The sequence below is a fragment of the Nerophis ophidion genome, linkage group LG02 (genome assembly GCF_033978795.1).
Source record: "Nerophis ophidion isolate RoL-2023_Sa linkage group LG02, RoL_Noph_v1.0, whole genome shotgun sequence".
NCBI lineage: Eukaryota > Metazoa > Chordata > Actinopteri > Syngnathiformes > Syngnathidae > Nerophis > Nerophis ophidion.
In genome coordinates this window covers 77,569,873-77,590,437 of record NC_084612.1, presented here as the reverse complement: position 1 = coordinate 77,590,437, position 20,565 = coordinate 77,569,873, and positions in this window count along the sequence as shown.

Sequence of the window (20,565 nt, the reverse complement as noted above, 5' to 3'; positions counted from 1 at the left end):
CTGGATGTCACTTGGGGCGCCATAGCTCGGTTGGTAGAGCGGCCGGGCCAGCAACTTGAGGGTTCCAGGTTCGATCCCCGCTTCCGCCATCCTAGTCACTGCCGTTGTGTCCTTGGGCAAGACACTTAACCCACCTGCTCCCAGTGCCACCCACACTGGTTCAAATGTAACTTAGATATTGGCTTTCACTATGTAAAGCGCTTTGAGTCACTAGAGAAAAGCGCTATATAAATATAATTCACTTGACTTGAAGGCCTAGTTCAGTAAAGTAAAATACAAGCCAAATATTTTGAAAAGTGTTTCCGTTAGAGCCTTATAATATATTTTTTTAAGACTGAATACAACTAAATGCGTGCATTTTTTAGTAAGACCAACATTTTTGGAGCATAGTAAGTCTCTTATTCCTTTTTAATAACATTGTTACTCTGAAGCTAACCAACAATAAATAAAATACTTCTTACCATTAATGCGACTTCTTGAACAGGTGCGGTAGAAACCGGATGGATGGATTAAAATGCATGACAATATTTTATATTTTGAACGTTGTTTTTGACACTAATTACCAGCGGAATTATTCATTACTTATCGTGTTACGCAATGTCAGCTAAGATTTATCTGAGAGCCAGGTCCAGTCATCAAAAGAGCCACATCTGGCTCTAGAGCCATAGGTTCCCTACCCCTGGCCTAGTTCAATAAAGTAAAAACAAAAGGAAGATTGTTGGATTATGTAAATGAACAAGGAAGTCACCACAACTACTATAAAATAAAATAAAAGTCTCCACTGTAGATATGGTCGCCACACTTTAAAATTAATAGTTTGATTAATTTAATAATTCATTTAAAGAAACAAGTCATGATGAAGTCACAATAATGTGTACATGATGCAGGATGTGATGAGTGTGTGAAAGTGCAGCAAGATTTGCATAAAGAGCGCCACCAGCAGGCCAATATTCTCCAAAGGGATTTGCCACACTTCAGGAAACATTTGTTAGCTTGCTTTCAAAACTTCTAAAGCCTGAGAGTCGGCCAATGGTGCTCTTTCCCCTCCAGATGTCACCCTGTGTGTGTGTGTGTGTGTGTGTGTGTGTGTGTGTGTGTGCAGGCTCCATTGTGGCTCTGTGCTTGATGGACAGCTGCATTCAAGGAGTGTGTGTGGGAAAGTGAGCTGGATCTTGTCCTCACATGCTGCAGGTCCTCCACTTGTTCGTCACGTCTAGCTTCATTAAAAAAAACATATAAATATATAAAAAGCTAATATTTAACTTTTTGAAAGCAGTCATGTTGACAAAGTAACATAACAAATGCAGAACATCCACAAAACATAAACACCAATAAGTGTTGGTGAAGATCTGGACAAAAGTGCAGCAAAGGACTTGTGATGTCATGGATGGAAGAGTCCGCCCTCCAACAATCCCAAAGGCGTGTGCTGGGTGGAAGTCTTTCATGGCAGCAGGTCTGCGCTGGACGGGGTCAGCACTTTCCCACATGATGACCCCCCCAACGTCGCCCCCCCCAATGGTCCAGCTGCTCCCCTGAGATGTAACTATTGTCCCTGATGCAGCTCTGTGATTGGCTGAGAGTGTGAGAAAGTGCAGAGGCCCACATTGATATGGAGATGTGGGACTATAAATAGGAGGGTGCTGACATGGTGGACACACATGCAGCCATGGCACCTCCAAGCACTGCAGCATCTCAGCAGCATGTGACCCTCACACACAAGGTATGTTGAAGCTTCCTCATCATGACACTGGACTCCAGCACAGGTGTCCTCATCAGCTCCTCCCTCTCCCCGCAGCTCAGAAAGCCTCTGGTGGAGAAGTGAGGGCGAGAGCATCCAGCAGCTCAAGTCTCTGCTGGCTCCGGAGTTCCTCACCACTCCCAGCTGGAGAAAGCCCACATCCTGGAGATGAGACTTTGCCTCCTGGCGCGGATGCAGATGCAGCGAGGGAGGACTTCCTGCATCTTGGCTCTTCCTGGGAGGAGAAGCTGAGAGAGGAGGACTTCTCTCCTCCGACCTCTCCAGTCAGCGAGGAGGAGAGCTGGGCCCACAGCGCCCCCTGGAGGCCCTGCTGGACGCAGACAGCCTGAGAGGACCATGTTGGTCAAAGAAGACTGCGCTCATTCTACTTTGGACACAAGTCATGTTTGTGTTTCTTCCTGGTGATGATGCTCAAATATGTTCATCATGCATGAAGTACATCTGATTGCATGTGCAATCTTTGCCTCGTTCACATTTTTATGGAAATGATAACAAATGATGTTGATTTCCAACATTATTGACTGATGATGTCATTTGGAAAGAACATCAATAATATTATCTTGTCATACATGTTGTATGAACACTCTGATTGATGATGCAATCATGTCTTCATCTCTCAGCACCTTTTCATGTCTTTTTACATAAAAATGGTGATCGGTGTTACTTCCTGCTGTTATTGATCATATTGATCCAAAGTGCTGTCAGGTTGATATTTTAAGACAGAAGAAGTATTTAGTCATGCATGTTGCATGAGTGACATGTGATTGCATCATCAGTGATGACGTCATCACCTGTTTAAATAATCCCATGACATTTGTCATCTTTCTTCTTCTGTTTGGACAGAAGTTATATTTCTTATTAGTAATGATGCTCAAATATGTTCATCATGCATGAAATACATCTGATTGCAACGGCAATTGTTTTCTTTTCTAACAAAGTATGTTGATATCTAATATTATTGATCATATTGATCGCATTGATTGATTTCATGGATGCTGTCATTTGGAAAGAACAACAATAATATTATCTTGTCATACATGTTGTATGAACACTCTGATTGATGATGCAATCATGTCTTCATGTCTCAGCACCTTTTCATGTCTTTTTACATAAAAATGGTGATCGGTGTTACTTCCTGCTGTTATTGATCATATTGATCCAAAGTGCTGGTCTTGTTGAAGTCACATCTTCTTCTGTTAAATGTGTTCCTTATTGGAAATGCATGTTGCTTGAATCCCATTTTGATTGCAATTATATTGGTAACAAACTGCAATAGTATTGATCATATTGATCTACAGTCTGTGACATGAGAAAGTTTTATTTAACTTTATTATTTTGCTGACTTTTCCAGCAGACATAATGTTGTCATGCACGCTGCATGCATGTTCTTTTTGTCAACCATTTATTTTAAATATTGGTTATTTTTGACCAACCACAAGATGAAAAAGGTAAATAGTAGAAGCTCGTCATGCATGTTGCATGAACACACTGATTGTCTTTGCAATTTTACTTTCTTTTTAATACAATATTTGATATGTAAATGTGAAATAATTGTGTTCATCATGATGTCATTCATCAAATTGATCCCAATCGTCCACTGAGTGGACTTCATTAAATGTGTCAAAACAAAACAATTGTATGTTTGTGACCAGCTTTCAGGTTGTTTATTTCAAACTGTGGTCTTTGTTTTGTGTATTTGAACGCATCGTCTTCCTATTGTGTGTCTCTTATAAAGACAAAAGTGTGTTTCCAGCTGCTTGTGTGATGCATCATCACTTCCAGTGAATAAAGAAAAACATATTTGACACATAAACGCTTTGTGTTGTTGTCTTCTCGGAGGTCTAAGGTTTAACTTTAGTCCTTTATTATTATTCTTTTTTCAACCAGATCTTCACGGTGTTATTGGTGAAATATGTCCTGCTAAATAAAATTGGCCTCAACACATAAAACTGTATTAATACAATTATATTATACATTTAAAATAGGCCTGACAAACATGGACAACCAAGGCAGACCTAATATTTACCAGAAAGAAACTTGTTATCGCCACATAAGAGTCATCACTTGAATTGGTAGTGGTGCTTATTTCTACTACAGACGGGGCCGGGGCCCACTCAAATATTAACACTGAATTACTCATCTTACTCTTGATTTTAACCATATTCAATAACTATATTTAACCCACTTTTTTACAACCTATTTACAACTTTATCAAACGGTATGAAACCATTATTATCTATTTAACACATTAACCATAGGCTTAGGTCAGGCTGATTAGAAAAATAAGTTCAAATCAAATATACTGCATGAGAAGGGAATTAGAAACATTTGACACAAATTAAATGTACATACAATTATTTTGTGATACACTAAATAAAATTAAATGTGTATATGTTTCTGAACTAAACTTTCAATAAAATTAAAGTGGAAATTAAAAGTATAGTATTTTGTTTTTGCGCTGAAGAAACTTTCTATAACGTCTTCTGTTTGTTTGTTATGGTCATTACTGCCACAAGTGGTGGAAAAGTGTATTACAAGTGAGTAACTGACAGATGTTTTTGAACAGCCCTCTCTAGGGGGCGCTCACACCCCCGGAAGAGGCCCCAGCCCTATGGTGAAGAAACACTGTACAAATGTAGACTGTAAACATCATTATAGGCATAACGACACATTTTTCATACATACACTTTTAAAAATATTTTAAGCAGGCATTATTATTAATGGACAGATGCTAATCTATTTTGTCTTTTGTGAGCGAGTACTTTGATTATTTTTATCCGCAGCACAGCAAATGACTCTTTATTTTCACTTTTTGTATTTTTTGGCCCTTTTGTGAACTTCAAATATTAGTGAAGATGCAGTGCAGACGCCAACAAAATAATAAACAAACTGCACTGCAAAAAGAGCCGACAAAACCACTAAATTTTAGGGGAAAAATATTAAAAACTAGTGGAATCATTTTGTCCATTCAGCTAGTTGATTAATTGTACTTGATGATACATTATACATTTATATTTTTGTATATCTCGAAAATTAGCAGGATAATTATTTACTGTGAAAACAAGCATTATTCAACTTTCAATTCTTAGGGTTACCGTATTTCCTTGAATTAATTTAAAACCTCTTCTCACTCCAACACTTACTAAAAGCATGCGGTAAATTTAGGCCAGCGCTTATAAATTTGAGTGTGATGTAAGGATACCATCATGAAAAGCACATTTAATAAAAAAAACAACGTTATTATGGTCTTACCTTTACTTATAAAGGAAGTACATGCGCAGCTCCTTCTGATCAAAAGCATCGATAACTTGTTTATAGAAGTCTTCCTTATCTTTCTTCAGTTTTAAAAGTCTCTCTGTCTCGATGGAGATCTTCCTTTATTACCTCCTGCTTCCATTGAAAGTCCAGTTTAGAAAACTGTTTTATTTTAGATATGTAATCCTCCATGTTAAAAGTGCAAGTGAGAGGAAATAATAAAGGATGGCTGCTCACTCTTGCTGCTTGTTGTCACTTCTTCTGCAGCCGAGTAGTCGCAAGAAGGATCACTAGCGCCCTCTACCACCGGGAGGCGGGAGTCATTTAATGACTCATATTTGACACACGCAGCTACGCTATATTAATAAAACATAGCTGCTTACTGTTCTTTTTAGCATATTCAATAGCTTGGACCTTAAATCCTACTGAATAGCTCTTAATCTTCTTCCCTTTATGCGATTTTAAATGATCGAAATCAGCTTCCTCCATTTTGAAAATGATGACAGGTGAAAATCCTAGACATATGCTAATTATTTTGCGAAACGAGTTTGACCCGGCAGTAATTCTAGGCAGGCGCATACTATATACCCGGCGGCAATTCAAGGAAATACAGTAAGCATCCTCGGAATGATGCGGAATCTTTAAACAACAGTTTTTATGTTTCATCATCACTTGATGAAATATACCAACACAGTGTTACCGTTCAAACTGTGTGTAATGTTCAGTGGTCCGGTTAGAGTGCCCGCCCTGAGATCCATAGGTTGTGAGTTCCAACCCCGGCCGAGTCATACCAAGGACTATAAAAATGGGGGCCATTACCTCCCTGCTTGGCACTCAGCATCAGGGGTTGGAATTGGGGGTTAAATCACCAAAAATGATTCCCGGGCGTGGCCACCGCTGCTGCTCACTGCTCCCCTCACCTCCCAGGAGGTGATCAAGAGTGATGGGTCAAATGCAGAGAATAATTTTGCCACACCTAGTGTGTGTGTGACTATCATTGGCACTTTAACTTTAGTAAAATATTAAATACTCTTGTTCATGAATTCTAAGGCCTACTACGCTACTGTATTTTATTGTTGGTCACTACGGTGGTACTTGGACGGTCAAGTTTTTCTTTCTGAGTTGGCACTTGGAGAAAAAAGTTTGAGCGCCACTGATGCAAAGTCAATGAATAGAACTCTGGAACTGTATGGAAGTTTCTAGAAATGAAATGTAAAACTGACAGGAAGTGACACAGAGAGCCTGAGAGAAACATGTTGGTCAAAGATGACTGCACTCATTTCTTCTACATTCCACTTCCGTCTTCTCTTGGGACTAAATACTTCTTCATGAAAGATATTCAATGTGAAGACAGAAGAAGTATTTAGTCCTGCATGTTGCATGAGTGACATGTGATTGCATCATCAGTGATGATGTCATCACCTGTTTAAATAATCCCTTGACATTTGTCATCTATCCGTTGTTCAAAGTTAAACATCCCTGTTTGGATGTGTTGCTTCTTGAAAATCTTCAGGTCCGTCGTAAGATCTTTTTCTAAATGACTGCATGAACATGATGCAGTGATTGTTGTTATAAAGTGATGTCATGTGACGTCACTGCGATGTTGTGTTGCATCATCACGTCTTGTTTCCTGCCTCAGTCAACATGACGTCACTCGCTAACTTTGTGTCCTCTGCTCTCTTCACCGCAAAGACACATGCCACTCGGTGACTATTCAACATGCACCGCGCTCAGGTGACTATTCAGTGTACCAGTGCAAGATGGGATGTGTGAAACCTCATGTGGCGTTATGGCCTTCAAAATAAAAGCATGGAGGACGTGTCAAAGAGGGTGTCTATAATGTGCTGCATAATGAGACACACTTCTATTGTTGCTGCTGTGGGAAAACAGATTATAATCTCTCTCAGAGCCCTGTGGGACAATAGCTGCTGACCTCTGACCTCAAGAGAGACCTCCTTTTCATTCCTTTTAGACGTGTTTGTCCTTTATTCTCTAACATGTGGAGGCAAAAATGACATTTTATTTCAGGTGTGTCAATATTATGAACTCTAAACAGCAGATGTGCAAGAGAGAAATGTCTTTGTGAGACATTGTTGTGTTCAAGTGTTGTGTTCAAATGTCCACTAAATACATCAATAGCGAGAGTGTTGTGTTCAAATGTCTACTAAGTACATCAATAGTGAGAGTGTTGTGTTCAAATGTCCACTAAGTACATCAATAGTGAGAATGTTGTGTTCAAATGTCCACTAAGTACATCAATAGTGAGAGTGTTGTGTTCAAATGTCTACTAAGTACGTCAATAGTGAGAGTGTTGTGTTCAAATGTCTACTAAGTACATCAATAGTGAGAGTGTTGTGTTCAAATGTCCACTAAGTACATCAATAGTGAGAATGTTGTTTTCAAATGTCCACTAAGTACATCAATAGTGAGAGTGTTGTGTTCAAATGTCTACTAAGTACGTCAATAGTGAGAGTGTTGTGTTCAAATGTCTACTAAGTACATCAATAGTAAGAGTGTTGTGTTCAAATGTCTACTAAGTACATCAATAGTGAGAGTGTTGTGTTCAAATGTCTACTAAGTACATCAATAGTGAGAGTGTTGTGTTCAAATGTCTACTAAGTACATCAATAGTGAGAGTGTTGTGTTCAAATGTCCACTAAGTACATCAATAGTGAGAGTGTTGTGTTCAAATGTCCACTAAGTACATCAATAGTGAGAGTGTTGTGTTCAAATGTCTACTAAGTACATCAATAGTGAGAGTGTTGTGTTCAAATGTTTACCAAGTAAAGTAATAGAGAGTGTTACATTCAAATGCCTACGAAGTACATCACTAGTAAGAATGGTGTAATTTCAATTGTTTAACAAGTAAAATAATATTAAGAGTGTTGCATTCAAATGTCTACTAAGTGCATTAAATGTAAAAATGTTGTGTTCAAGTGTTTACCAAGTAAAATAATGGAAAGTGTTGCATTCAAATGTCTACTAAGTGCATTAAAAGTAGGAATGTTGTGTTCAAGTGTTTATCAAGTAAAACATAAACGGGAGTGTTGCGTTCAAATGTCTACTAATTACATCAATAGTAAAAATGTTGTGTTCAAGTGTTTACCAAGTAAAATAATAGAAAGTGTTGCATTCAAATGTCTACAAAGTACATAGCTAGTAAGAAAGCTGTGTTCAATTGTTTGCCAAATAAAATAATATTGAGAGTGTTGCATTCAAATGTCTATTAAGTGCATTAAAAGTAGGAATGTTGTGTTCAAGTGTTTACCAAGTAAAACATAAACAGGAGTGTTGCATTCAAATGTCTACTAAGTGCATTAAAAGTAGGAATGTTGTTTTCAAAGTGTTTACCAAGTAAAATGATAGAGAGTGTTGCATTCAAATGTCTACTAAGTGCATTAAATATAAGAATGTTGTGTTCAAGTGTTTACCAAGTAAAACATAAACAGGAGTGTTGCATTCAAATGTTTAAGTGCATTAAAAGTAAGAATGTTGTGTTCAAGTGTTTACCAAGTAAAACATAAACAGGAGTGTTGCATTCAAATGTTTAAGTACATCAATAGTAAGAATGTTGTGTTCAAGTGTTTACCAAGTAAAACATAAACGGGAGTGTTGCATTCAAATGTCTACTAAGTACATTAAAAGTAAGAATGTTGTGTTCAAGTGTTTACCAAGTAAAACATAAACGGGAGTGTTGCATTCAAATGTCTACTAAGTACATTAAAAGTAAGAATGTTGTGTTCAAGTGTTTACCAAGTAAAACATAAACGGGAGTGTTGCATTCAAATGTTTAAGTGCATTAAAAGTAAGAATGTTGTGTTCAAGTGTTTACCAAGTAAAACATAAACAGGAGTGTTGCATTCAAATGTTTAAGTACATCAATAGTAAGAATGTTGTGTTCAAGTGTTTACCAAGTAAAACACAAACAGGAGTGTTGCATTCAAATTTCCATCAAGTGCATTAGTGCAGTGTAAGCGTGTTGCGTTCGAGGCCACAGTAGTGTGGGAAAGTAGATTCACATTCAGCCCATCAACAGCTGACCCCTCCTCCTCCTATAGCTCCTATAGCTATAGCATAGCTCGGTTGGTAGAGCGGCTGTGCCAGCAACTTCAGGGTTGCAGGTTCGATTCCCGCTTCCGCCATACTAGTCACTGCCGTTGTGTCCTTGGGCAAGACACTTTACCCACCTGCTCCCAGTGCCACCCACACTGCTTTAAATGTAACTTAGATATTGGGTTTCACTATGTAAAGCGCTTTGAGTCACTAGAGAAAAGCGCTATATAAATATAATTCACTTCACAAAAAAATAATTCACTTCCTCCAAGGGATTCGGCACACTTCATGAGAAAGCAGTCCTGACCTTTGACCCCCATGTGGCGAGCCTAACCTCAAGTTGGGAAGTTCCAGCCTGAGATTTTATGTCAACAAAGAGCGTCAGAAAGCCGAAGGCGTGCTCGAAGAACATTCCAAATGTTCTAATTCCCATTTTTGATCACATACAAGATCATGGTAATCATTTTTTTCTTTTAATTTATCATCAAACCAAAAATTGTGAAAAGTGGATTTTACTCCAAAGGAAAAAGGAATGGCTTGATCAATCCTAGCAGTACCACCAAAAGGCCACTAGAGGGAAGTACTGCACTGCCCTCTAGTGGCCTTATGGAGCCAGTTTGGGAAATGTGTTTTGGAACTAAAACTCTAATTCCCCTCCGTGTAGTTTCAGTAAACTAGAAAACTGCTTTACTCAGTCAGGTTATAATAATAATAATAATAAAAAATTAAAAAAAGCAAAACATAAAATGACTTACGTTAAAATCTACCGGAAAGAAACCGGTTTCAGGGAAACAAAGCAAATGTTTTTGTTTTGTTACAACACGCAAGCAACATACTCTGGGAAGGTTTGAGTCACATGTTAGAACTGACAGGGTGCCGGCTAAAAAACTAATCTGGGAACCTTAAGACAGTGATTTTCAACCTTTATTCAGTGATTTACCCCCTGTGAACATTTGTCGCTCCAATTAATGGGGAAATTGTCGCTTTCTCGGTCCGAAACGCTCTTGCTGCTGGTGGCCATGATTGTAAACAATGTTCAGATGTGAGGAGCCCTCACACCGGTGACGTCAAGCGCACATAATAATAATAATAATAATAGATTTTATTTGTAAAAAGCACTTTACGTTGAGCAAACAACCTCAAAGTGCCACAGTGTAAAAAAATAGTAATAATAAAAATAAATAAAATATAAAACTAGAAACAGCCCAAAGGCTCCAACCAGCATGCATGTCTTTAGAAAGGCTTCTTTAAAAAGATGGGTTTTTAAGCCTTTTTTAAAAGCATCCACAGTCTGAGGTGCCCTCAGGTGGTCAGGGAGAGTGTTCCACAGACTGGGAGCAGCGGAGCAGAAAGCCCGGTCTCCCATTGTTCGTCTGCTACTTCCGGTACAGGCAAGGCTTTTTTTTTAGCGAACAAAAGTTGCAAACTTTATCGTCGATCCATCTGGATTCATGAACTTAATACTAAACATTTATTCCCCCCCCCCTAATCTTTAACATCAATATTTATGGAACATGTCCACAAAAAATCTAGCTGTCAACACTGAATATTGCATTGTAGCATTTCTTTTCGCACTTTATGAACTTACAATCATATTTTGTTGAAGTGTTATTCAATAAATATATTTATAAAGGATTTTTGAATTGTTGCTATTTTTTAGAATATTTTAAAAACATCTCACATACCCCTTGGCATACCTTCAAGTACCCCCAGGGGTACACGTACCCCCATTTGAGAACCACTGGAATGTGCTACATATTTGATGTTCAACCTGACTTAACTTTGGAATTTGCTGCCAGTAACACGTGACGAAGAAGTTGGGAAAGGTGGCAATAAATACTGATATAGTTGAGGAATGCTCATCAAACACTTATGTGGAACATCACACAGGTGTGCAGGCTAATTGGGAACAGGTGGGTGCCATGATTGGCTATAAAAGCAGCTTCCATGAAATGCGAAGTAATTCACAAACAAGGATGGGGTGAGGGTCACCACTTTGTAAGCAAATTGTCGAACAATTTTAGAACAACATTTCTCAATGAGCTATTGCAAGGAATTTAGGGATTTTACCATCTACGGTCTGTAAAATCATCAAAAGGTTCAGAGAATCTGGAAAAATCACTGCACGTAAGCGATGATATTACGGACCTTTGACCCCTCAGGCGGTACTGCATCAAAAACCGACATCAGTGTGTAAAGGATATCACCACAGGGGCTCAGGAACACTTCATAAAACCACTGTCAGTAACTACAGTTGGTTTCTACATCTGTAAGTGCAAGTTAAAACTCTGCTATGCAAAGCAAAACCCATTTATCAACAACACCCAGGAACGCTGCCGGCTTTGCTGGGCTCGAGATCATCTAAGATGGACTGATGCAAAGTGGAAAAGTGTTCTGTGGTCTGACGAGTCAACATTTTAAATTATATTTGGAAACTGTGGACATGGTGTCCTCCGGAACAAAGAGGAAAATAACCATCCGGATTGTTATCAACTCAAAGTTGAAAAGGCAGCATGTGTGATGGTATGGGGGTGTATTAGTGCCCAAGGCATGGGTAACTTACACATCTGTGAAGGCACCAATAATGCTGAAAGGTCCATACAGGTTTTGGAGCAACATATGTTGTCATTCAAGCAAGGTTATCATGGACGCCCCTGCTTATTTCAGAAAGACAATGCCAAGCCACGTGTTGCAACAGCGTGATTTTGTAAAAAAGAAAGAGTGCGGGTACTTTCCTGGCCCGCCTGCAGTCCAGACATGTCTCCCATGGAAAATGTGTGGCGCATTATGAAGCGTAAAATACGACAACGGACTGTTGAAGGACTGAAGCTCTACATAAAACAAGAATGGGAAAGAATTCCACTTTCAAAGATTCAATAATTAGTTCTCTCAGTTCCCAAAGGTTTATTGAGTGTTGTTAAAAGAAAAGGTGATGTAACACAGTGGTGAACATGCCCTTTCCCAACTACTTTGACACGTGTTGCAGCCATGAAATTCTAAATTAATTATTATTTGCAAAAAAAAAATTATAAAGTTTATGAGTTTTAACATCAAATATGTTGTCTTAGTAGTGCATTCAATTGAAAAGTTGAAAAGGATTTGCAAATCATTGTATTCTGTTTATATTTACATCTAACACGATTTCCCAACTCATAGGGAAACGGGGTTTGTATGTGTGTGTGTGTGTGTGTGTGTGTGTGTGTGTGTGTGTGTGTGTGTGTGTGTGTGTGTGTGTGTGTGTGTGTGTGTGTGTGTGTGTGTGTGTATCACAACATGGGCTCAGGAACACACATGTGTATCACACATATAAATGTATATAATAAGTTTTGGTCCTCGGTGTGACTTTTTGTTGCAATAAACTGCTGGAAATAATAAATCTATGTTGTTTCAAAAGTTCCATTTACCTTGTAAATTATTAGTTTGATGTGGGGATTTTAACACCACGTATAATTTATTAGATTTACTGGCACGGTGCTACTAACGAAGTGGTGATGACACACACACACACACACACACACACACGAATGGAATGAGTCAATACTGTAACTCTTCTGCAATCACAGGCTGACTTCATCCCTTAACCAGTCCTCTGTGCGGGCGTGCGTGTGTGTGCGTGTGTGTGTGTGTGTGTGTGTGTGTGTGTGTGTGTGTGTGTGTGTGTGTGTTGGTCAGCATTGCGTGTTGATTGCACATCGTTACGACAGAAAGCAGTCTGATGGTTATGGAGGGAGTGAGTGTGTTTTGTTTTGTTTGTTTCACTCAGAGATGATGTGTGTCTGTGTGTGTGTGTGTGTGTGTGTGTGTGTGTGTGTGTGTGTGTGTGTGTGTGTGTGTGTGTGTGTGTGTGTGTGTGTGTGTGTGTGTGTGTGTGTGTGTGCAGGGTATTGCCTGCAGTTGCATTTGATGGACACATGGGGAGAGCAGAGAAAAACGGACCAACACAGGTTAGATTAAAAATGTGATGTTCCTTGTTTGCAGGATTTAAGCTGGGCGTCATTGTTTTGTGCGATGAAAGTAACCAAAGTGCGACTTTTGCCGTGTTTCTGGTGACACACTCGACCCTGGTCCTGCGTTCAACTCTCATAAAAAAAAAAGGGCAAGAGTACACCGAGGATATCGTAGTGGTTTGTGTTGTGGTTTGTGCAGCCCTTTGAGACACTAGTGATTTAAGGCAATATAAGTAAACATTGATTGATTGATTGATCTACATCAGGGGTGCACACACTTTTTCTGCAGGCGAGCTACGATTCCATTGACCAAGTGGAGGGGATCTAGCTCATTCATATATATCATTTATATTTATTTATTTATGAAAAGTAAATAAAGTAAGTTTCTTCCAAGTATTATTATCACTGGATAATACACACCGTAGTAGGATACAATAGCTCACCACTAACAGCAAGCGAGCACCCCTGAATGAAAACAAAAGTGCGGGTCTACACAGGGATGTAATGATACCATGTAAAAGAGCCGTATCTAGTCAACACTACAATGATTGTATCGATATTTTTTTATCATCACACAATCTTTTTTACATTTTTATTATGTTTATAAACGCAGGAAATATGTCCCTGGACACATGAGGACTTTGAATATGACCAATGTGTAATCCTGTGACTATTTGGTATCAGATCGGTACCTAAAAGTGTGGTATCATCCAAAATGAATGTCAAGTATCTAAGAAGAGAAGAACAAGTGATTATTACATTTTTTAAAAAGTGCAGATAGAACATGTTAAAACAGAAAATAAGCAGATATTAACAGTAAATGAACAAGTAGATTAATAATATTTTTTTACAGTTTGTCCTTTATAATGTTGACAAAATAATATAACTTTTAACTTTAAAATTATATACATATATATATGTATATATATATATATATACATATATATATAAGCTGAAGAAGGAGTCCTATCGGGTCCTTTTGGCTCATAGGACTCCGGAGGCAGTGGACAGGTACCGACAGGCCAAGCGGTGTGCAGCTTCAGCGGTCGCGGAGGCAAAAACTCGGACATGGGAAGAGTTCGGGGAAGCCATGGAAAACGACTTCCGGACGGCTTCGAAGCGATTCTGGACCACCGTCCGCCGCCTCAGGAAGGGGAAGCAGTGCACTATCAACACCGTGTATGGTGCGGATGGTGTTCTGCTGACCTCGACTGCGGATGTTGTGGATAGGTGGAAGGAATACTTCGAAGACCTCCTCAATCCCACCAACACGTCTTCCTATGAGGAAGCAGTGCCTGGGGAATCTGTGGTGGACTCTCCTATTTCTGGGGCTGAGGTCGCTGAGGTAGTTAAAAAGCTCCTCGGTGGCAAGGCCCCAGGGGTGGACGAGATCCGCCCGGAGTTCCTTAAGGCTCTGGATGCTGTGGGGCTGTCTTGGTTGACAAGACTTTGCAGCATCGCGTGGACATCGGGGGCGGTACCTCTGGATTGGAAGACCGGGGTGGTGGTTCCTCTCTTTAAGAAGGGGGACCGGAGGGTGTGTTCCAACTATCGTGGGATCACACTCCTCAGCTTTCCCGGTAAGGTTTATTCAGGTGTACTGGAGAGGAGGCTACGTCGGATAGTCGAACCTCGGATTCAGGAGGAACAGTGTGGTTTTCGTCCTGGTCGTGGAACTGTGGACCAGCTCTATACTCTGGGCAGGGTTCTTGAGGGTGCATGGGAGTTTGCCCAACCAGTCTACATGTGCTTTGTGGACTTGGAGAAGGCATTGGACCGTGTCCCTCGGGAAGTCCTGTGGGGAGTGCTCAGAGAGTATGGGGTATCGGACTGTCTTATTGTGGCGGTCCGTTCCCTGTACGATCAGTGTCAGAGCTTGGTCCGCATTGCCGGCAGTAAGTCGAACACATTTCCAGTGAGGGTTGGACTCCGCCAAGGCTGTCCTTTGTCACCCATTCTGTTCATAACTTTTATGGACAGAATTTCTAGGTGCAGTCAAGGCGTTGAGGGGTTCCGGTTTGGTAACCGCAGGATTAGGTCTCTGCTTTTTGCAGATGATGTGGTCCTGATGGCTTCATCTGACCGGGATCTTCAGCTCTCGCTGGATCGGTTCGCAGCCGAGTGTGAAGCGACCGGAATGAGAATCAGCACCTCCAAGTCCGAGTCCATTGTTCTCGCCCGGAAAAGGGTGGAGTGCCATCTCCGGGTTGGGGAGGAGACCCTGCCCCAAGTGGAGGAGTTCAAGTACCTAGGAGTCTTGTTCACGAGTGAGGGAAGAGTGGATCGTGAGATCGACAGGCGGATCGGTGCGGCGTCTTCAGTAATGCGGACGTTGTACCGATCCGTTGTGTTGAAGAAGGAGCTGAGCCGGAAGGCAAGGCTCTCAATTTACCGGTCGATCTACGTTCCCATCCTCACCTATGGTCATGAGCTTTGGGTCATGACCGAAAGGATAAGATCACGGGTACAAGCGGCCCAAATGAGTTTCCTCCGCCGTGTGGCGGGTCTCTCCCTTAGAGATAGGGTGAGAAGCTCTGCCATCCGGGAGGAACTCAAAGTAAAGCCGCTGCTCCTTCACATCGAGAGGAGCCAGATGAGGTGGTTCGGGCATCTGGTCAGGATGCCACCCGAACGCCTCCCTAGGGAGGTGTTTAGGGCACGTCCAACTGGCAGGAAGCCACGGGGAAGACCCAGGACACGTTGGGAAGACTATGTCTCCCGGCTGGCCTGGGAACGCCTCGGGATCCCCCGGGAAGAGCTGGACGAAGTGGCTGGGGAGAGGGAAGTCTGGGTTTCCCTGCTTAGGCTGTTGCCCCCGCGAGCCGACCTCGGATAAGCGGAAGATGATGGATGGATGGATGGATGGATGGATGGATGGATGTATATATATATATATATATATATATATATATATATATATATATATATATATATATATATATATATATAAACAATTAGGATATGTAATTAAGGATTACATTTGCAACATGCAGATGTTAAAACAGCGTTAATATTAAGTAAAACCAGCCAGAAAGCGAGTTGAAGTCACCGATGAGGTTGCCATGGTTACTGACTCTCGGTCTGACTCACCTCTCTTTTTAAGAAAGGAAAATATTTTCCTCACCCGGGGCGTGACACACTCAGAGTTATCACTTCACCTGAGGGCAGGTCTGGGCAAGTCCCAGGTGCAAACCATCACATGAACACGCCCACAAAGAACATCAACACCGCGGTAATAAGACAACGCCACAACGTCGACTTCTGCGTCCACTTACAGGTTGGGAGGGGGGGGGGGGGGGGGGTTAAGCAGGGATAAACAAAACGGTGTCGACAGATGTATCTTACCTGCACAACAAGCTACACATGAAATGTTAGCATACCAACAGTTAGCATGTGTCAAGTACCAAATCATAGAGTTTACACAAGAAAATTGAGGAAAAAAAGCTAACATGCTAATGTTTTCATTCTAACAGTAAGCGTGCATTAAGTCCTTAAATATAAGACTCTGAGGTGTATGAAATCTTAAACCAGGGGTCCCCAAACTTTTTGACTCAAGGGTTTGGGTTAAAAGAATGTGGCCGTGGCTAGATATATATATATATATATATATATATATATATATATATATATATATATATATATATATATATATGTATATATATAAATATATATATATATATATATATATACATATATATGTATATATATAAATATATATATATATATATATATATATATATGTATATATATAAATATATATATATATATATATATATATATACATATATATACATATATATATATACATATATATACATATATATATACATATATATATATATATATATTTATATATATATATATATATATTTATATATATACATATATATATATATATATATATATATATATATTTATATATATACATATATATATATATATATATATATATATATATATATATATATATATACATATATATACATATATATATATACATATATATACATATATATATATACATATATATATATACATATATATATATATATATATATATATATATATATATATATATATATATATATATATATATATATATATATGTATATATATATTCCTTGCACACTAATTGACTGAAAGAGCGCACACTTGCCGACATTGCGAAGTGATGATGTCATGTTATCGATGAGGAAAATGCATTTTTAAACAATATGATTTACCTGAGCGGCTAGTAGACCATGAGAGTAACAAGCGGTAGAAAATGTATTAGAAAGGACAAAATAAAAAAAAATAATAATATAAAAAATATATAAAAATAAACTTTAAAAACATATTTTTTTACTTGGGACTTCCCGTAGGCCGGATTTTGTAACAAAAGTCACAAGTGGTAGAAAATGTATTAGAAAGGACAGATTTCAAAAAATTGAGGTGGCGACTTGTCCAGGATGTACACCGTCTTCAGCATGAATGCAGCTGAGATAGACTACAGCACCCCTCACTTCCCCCAAGAAGGGACAGAAAATGGATGGATGGATGGATGGATAATATAAAAAAATATATTTAAAAAAAGTTTAAAAAAAATAAAATTTTAACTTGGGACTTCCCGCAGGCTGGATTTTGTAACAAAAGTCACAAGTGGTAGAAAATGTATTAGAAAGGACAGATTTAAAAACAATTATAATAAAAAAAAAAAAAAAAAAAACCTTTTTAAAAGAAAATTGTTTAACTTGTGACTTTCCAAAGGCTGGACATTTTAACGAGAGTAACAAGCGGTAGAAAATGTATTAGAAAGGACAGATTTAAAAATAATAATAATAATAATTTAAAAAAAATAACACTTTTTATTTATTCAGGATAGGTTTAGAAAAAATTATAACATGAAAAAAATAAATAAATAAACTTAAAAAAAAAAAAATGTTTACACTTGGGACTTTCCGAAGGCCGGATTTTGTAACGAAAGTAACAAGCGGTAAAAAAAAAAAAAAAATGTATTACAAAGGACAGATGTTTAAAAAAATAATTGGAAAAAAACAAACAACAACAACGACAACAGTTTTTATCATTTATTTATTTTTTTCAAACTTCGGACTTCCCAAAGGCTGGATTTTGTAACAAGAGCAACAAGTGGTAAAAAAATGTATTAGAAAGGACAGATTTTAAAAATAGTAATAATGATTTTTTTTTTAAATAAACACTTTTTATTATTATTATAATTATTATTATTATAACTTGGGACTTCCCACAGGCCTGATTTTGTCACAAAAGTAACAAGCGGTAGAAGAAGTATTAGAAAGGACAGATTTTTGTATAGCGCTTTTCTCTAGTGACTCAAAGCGCTTTACATAGTGAAACCCAATATCTAAGTTACATTTAAACTAGTGTGGGTGGCACTGGGAGCAGGTGGGTAAAGTGTCTTGCCCAATGACACAACGGCAGTGAGTAGGATGGCGGAAGCGGGAATCGACCCTGCAACCCTCAAGTTGCTGGCACATCCACTCTACCAACCGAGCTATACCGCCCCCAATAATTTTTCTCAGGTCTCAGGAAGGTAACATATACAAGAGTGTGTGTGTGTGTGTGTGTGTGTGTGTGTGTGTGTGTGTGAGAGAGACCTTTTGCAGTCCAATGCAAAAAAAGAAACAAAAAAACATTTTCAATATATATATATATTTTTTTTTTTAACTTGGGACTTCCTGTGGGATTAACAAGAGTAACAAGCAGTAGGAAATGTATTACAAAAGACAGAATAAAAAAAAAATAATACAAAAAAAATATATATATATATTTTTTTTTATTTTATTTTATTATTTTAACTTGGGACTTCCCGCAGGCCGATGTTTTGGGACCACTGCCTTAGACTTAGACTTAAACTGGCCATCATGAAAGTTTAGCATGCTGACAGTTAGCATGTGTCAAGTATCAAGCTACGTGACCCTGAAGTGTACACCTGTGAAAATTGCTAAAAAAAAAAAGAATGCTATGCTAGTGTTAGTATGTTAGCATGCTAGCATTTGACCAATATTAGCAATGACCATTTTGACTTTAGAACTGTTTGAATTAGTAGAGAAACGGGGAAAATTCAAATAGGAAAAAATGTCCCGAAAAATGTGAAATTCTCGGATATGTGGGAAATTTAAAAAAAAAAAAAAAAAAGATAGCATGTCGTGAACGAGCCAAACATCGCTCTGTGCTGGAATAACAAACAGTATTTGCAATAATGTGCAATGATGTCGACCAATGGGGCCTGGCGACGCCGCCACTTCGGGCTTCAGTGAGGAGACGCCGGCATGACATCATGACATCATCCCTCCTCTTCCCCGCCTCTCCCCAGGTGTGTTGCATCACCAGCGTCCTCACATCCGCCGCCACAAAAGACTCATTAAGGAAGAGAGAGCATCTCCATGGTTGTTCTCACCGCTCTGACATGGGTCAGCTGACCTCTCACACACACACGCACACACACACACACACACACACACACACACACACACACACACACACACACGCACACACACACTCCTGTATTTCTTGCCTTTTTAAGACCTCTGAAAAATGCCTCCCTCTTTAGGAGCAGCCTTTCTAGATACATAAAGATGTGTATTTACAACATCAATCAATCAATCAAAGTTTACTTATATAGCCCTAAATCACGAGTGTCTCAAAGGGCTGCACAAGCGACAACGACATCCTCGGCTCAGATCCCACATCAAGGCAAGAAAAAACTCAACCCAATGGGATGACACTGAGAAACCTTGGAGGGGACCGCAGATGTGGGGACCCCCCCTGGGCGACCGGTGCAATGGAGGTCGAGTGGATCTAGCATAATAATAATAATAATATTCCATAGGCTTGTTTAAAGCAGCTAGTATTTTCCAATGTAGTGTGACTTCTCCTGATCTCAGTGCGTTTATCTTATGTCCGCTAGTAAACTCTTTGTTTTGTTTTTAAGGGCTCCTGTTGGTTGGCTCACAGAGCTGTTTTGGCAAGTTTTTATCTGTTTTCGGGGCCTTATCTGCTCCTTTCTGGGTGAGAGGGGCTTTTTTTTGTGCTACATAAGCTAACTATTTTTGTTTGTATTTAGACCTCTTCTTGATGCTGCAATTGTTGCATTGTTAGGGCTGGTCTCCTAAGGCTTTAGTAAAACTTGCCCAAGTACTATTCTGTCTCGGTAGTCCTTCTTACTCAACATATACTCTATGTCATCCAAAAAAAACTTGGGATTGACCGGTGTTTTATTCCCTGAGAGGAAGATTAGTCGAAAGTCAGTGACTTCACTATAAAAGTGGGTGACACTGTTATCACCAGGAAAGATGAGATCACCTACCTAGGTTCCATTCTAGAGGCCAATCTTTCCTGTGATAAAATGGCAACCCAGGTAATCGAAAAGGTCAACCAAAGAACGATATTCCTATACAGAATCTCCTCTCTGGTCAACAAAATGACATGAATAATATATACATATTATGCAAATATAAAGAGGCTTGCTGAGATCATTATCCATGCGTTTGTTACGTCTCGCCTCGACTACTGTAACGTATTATTTTCGGG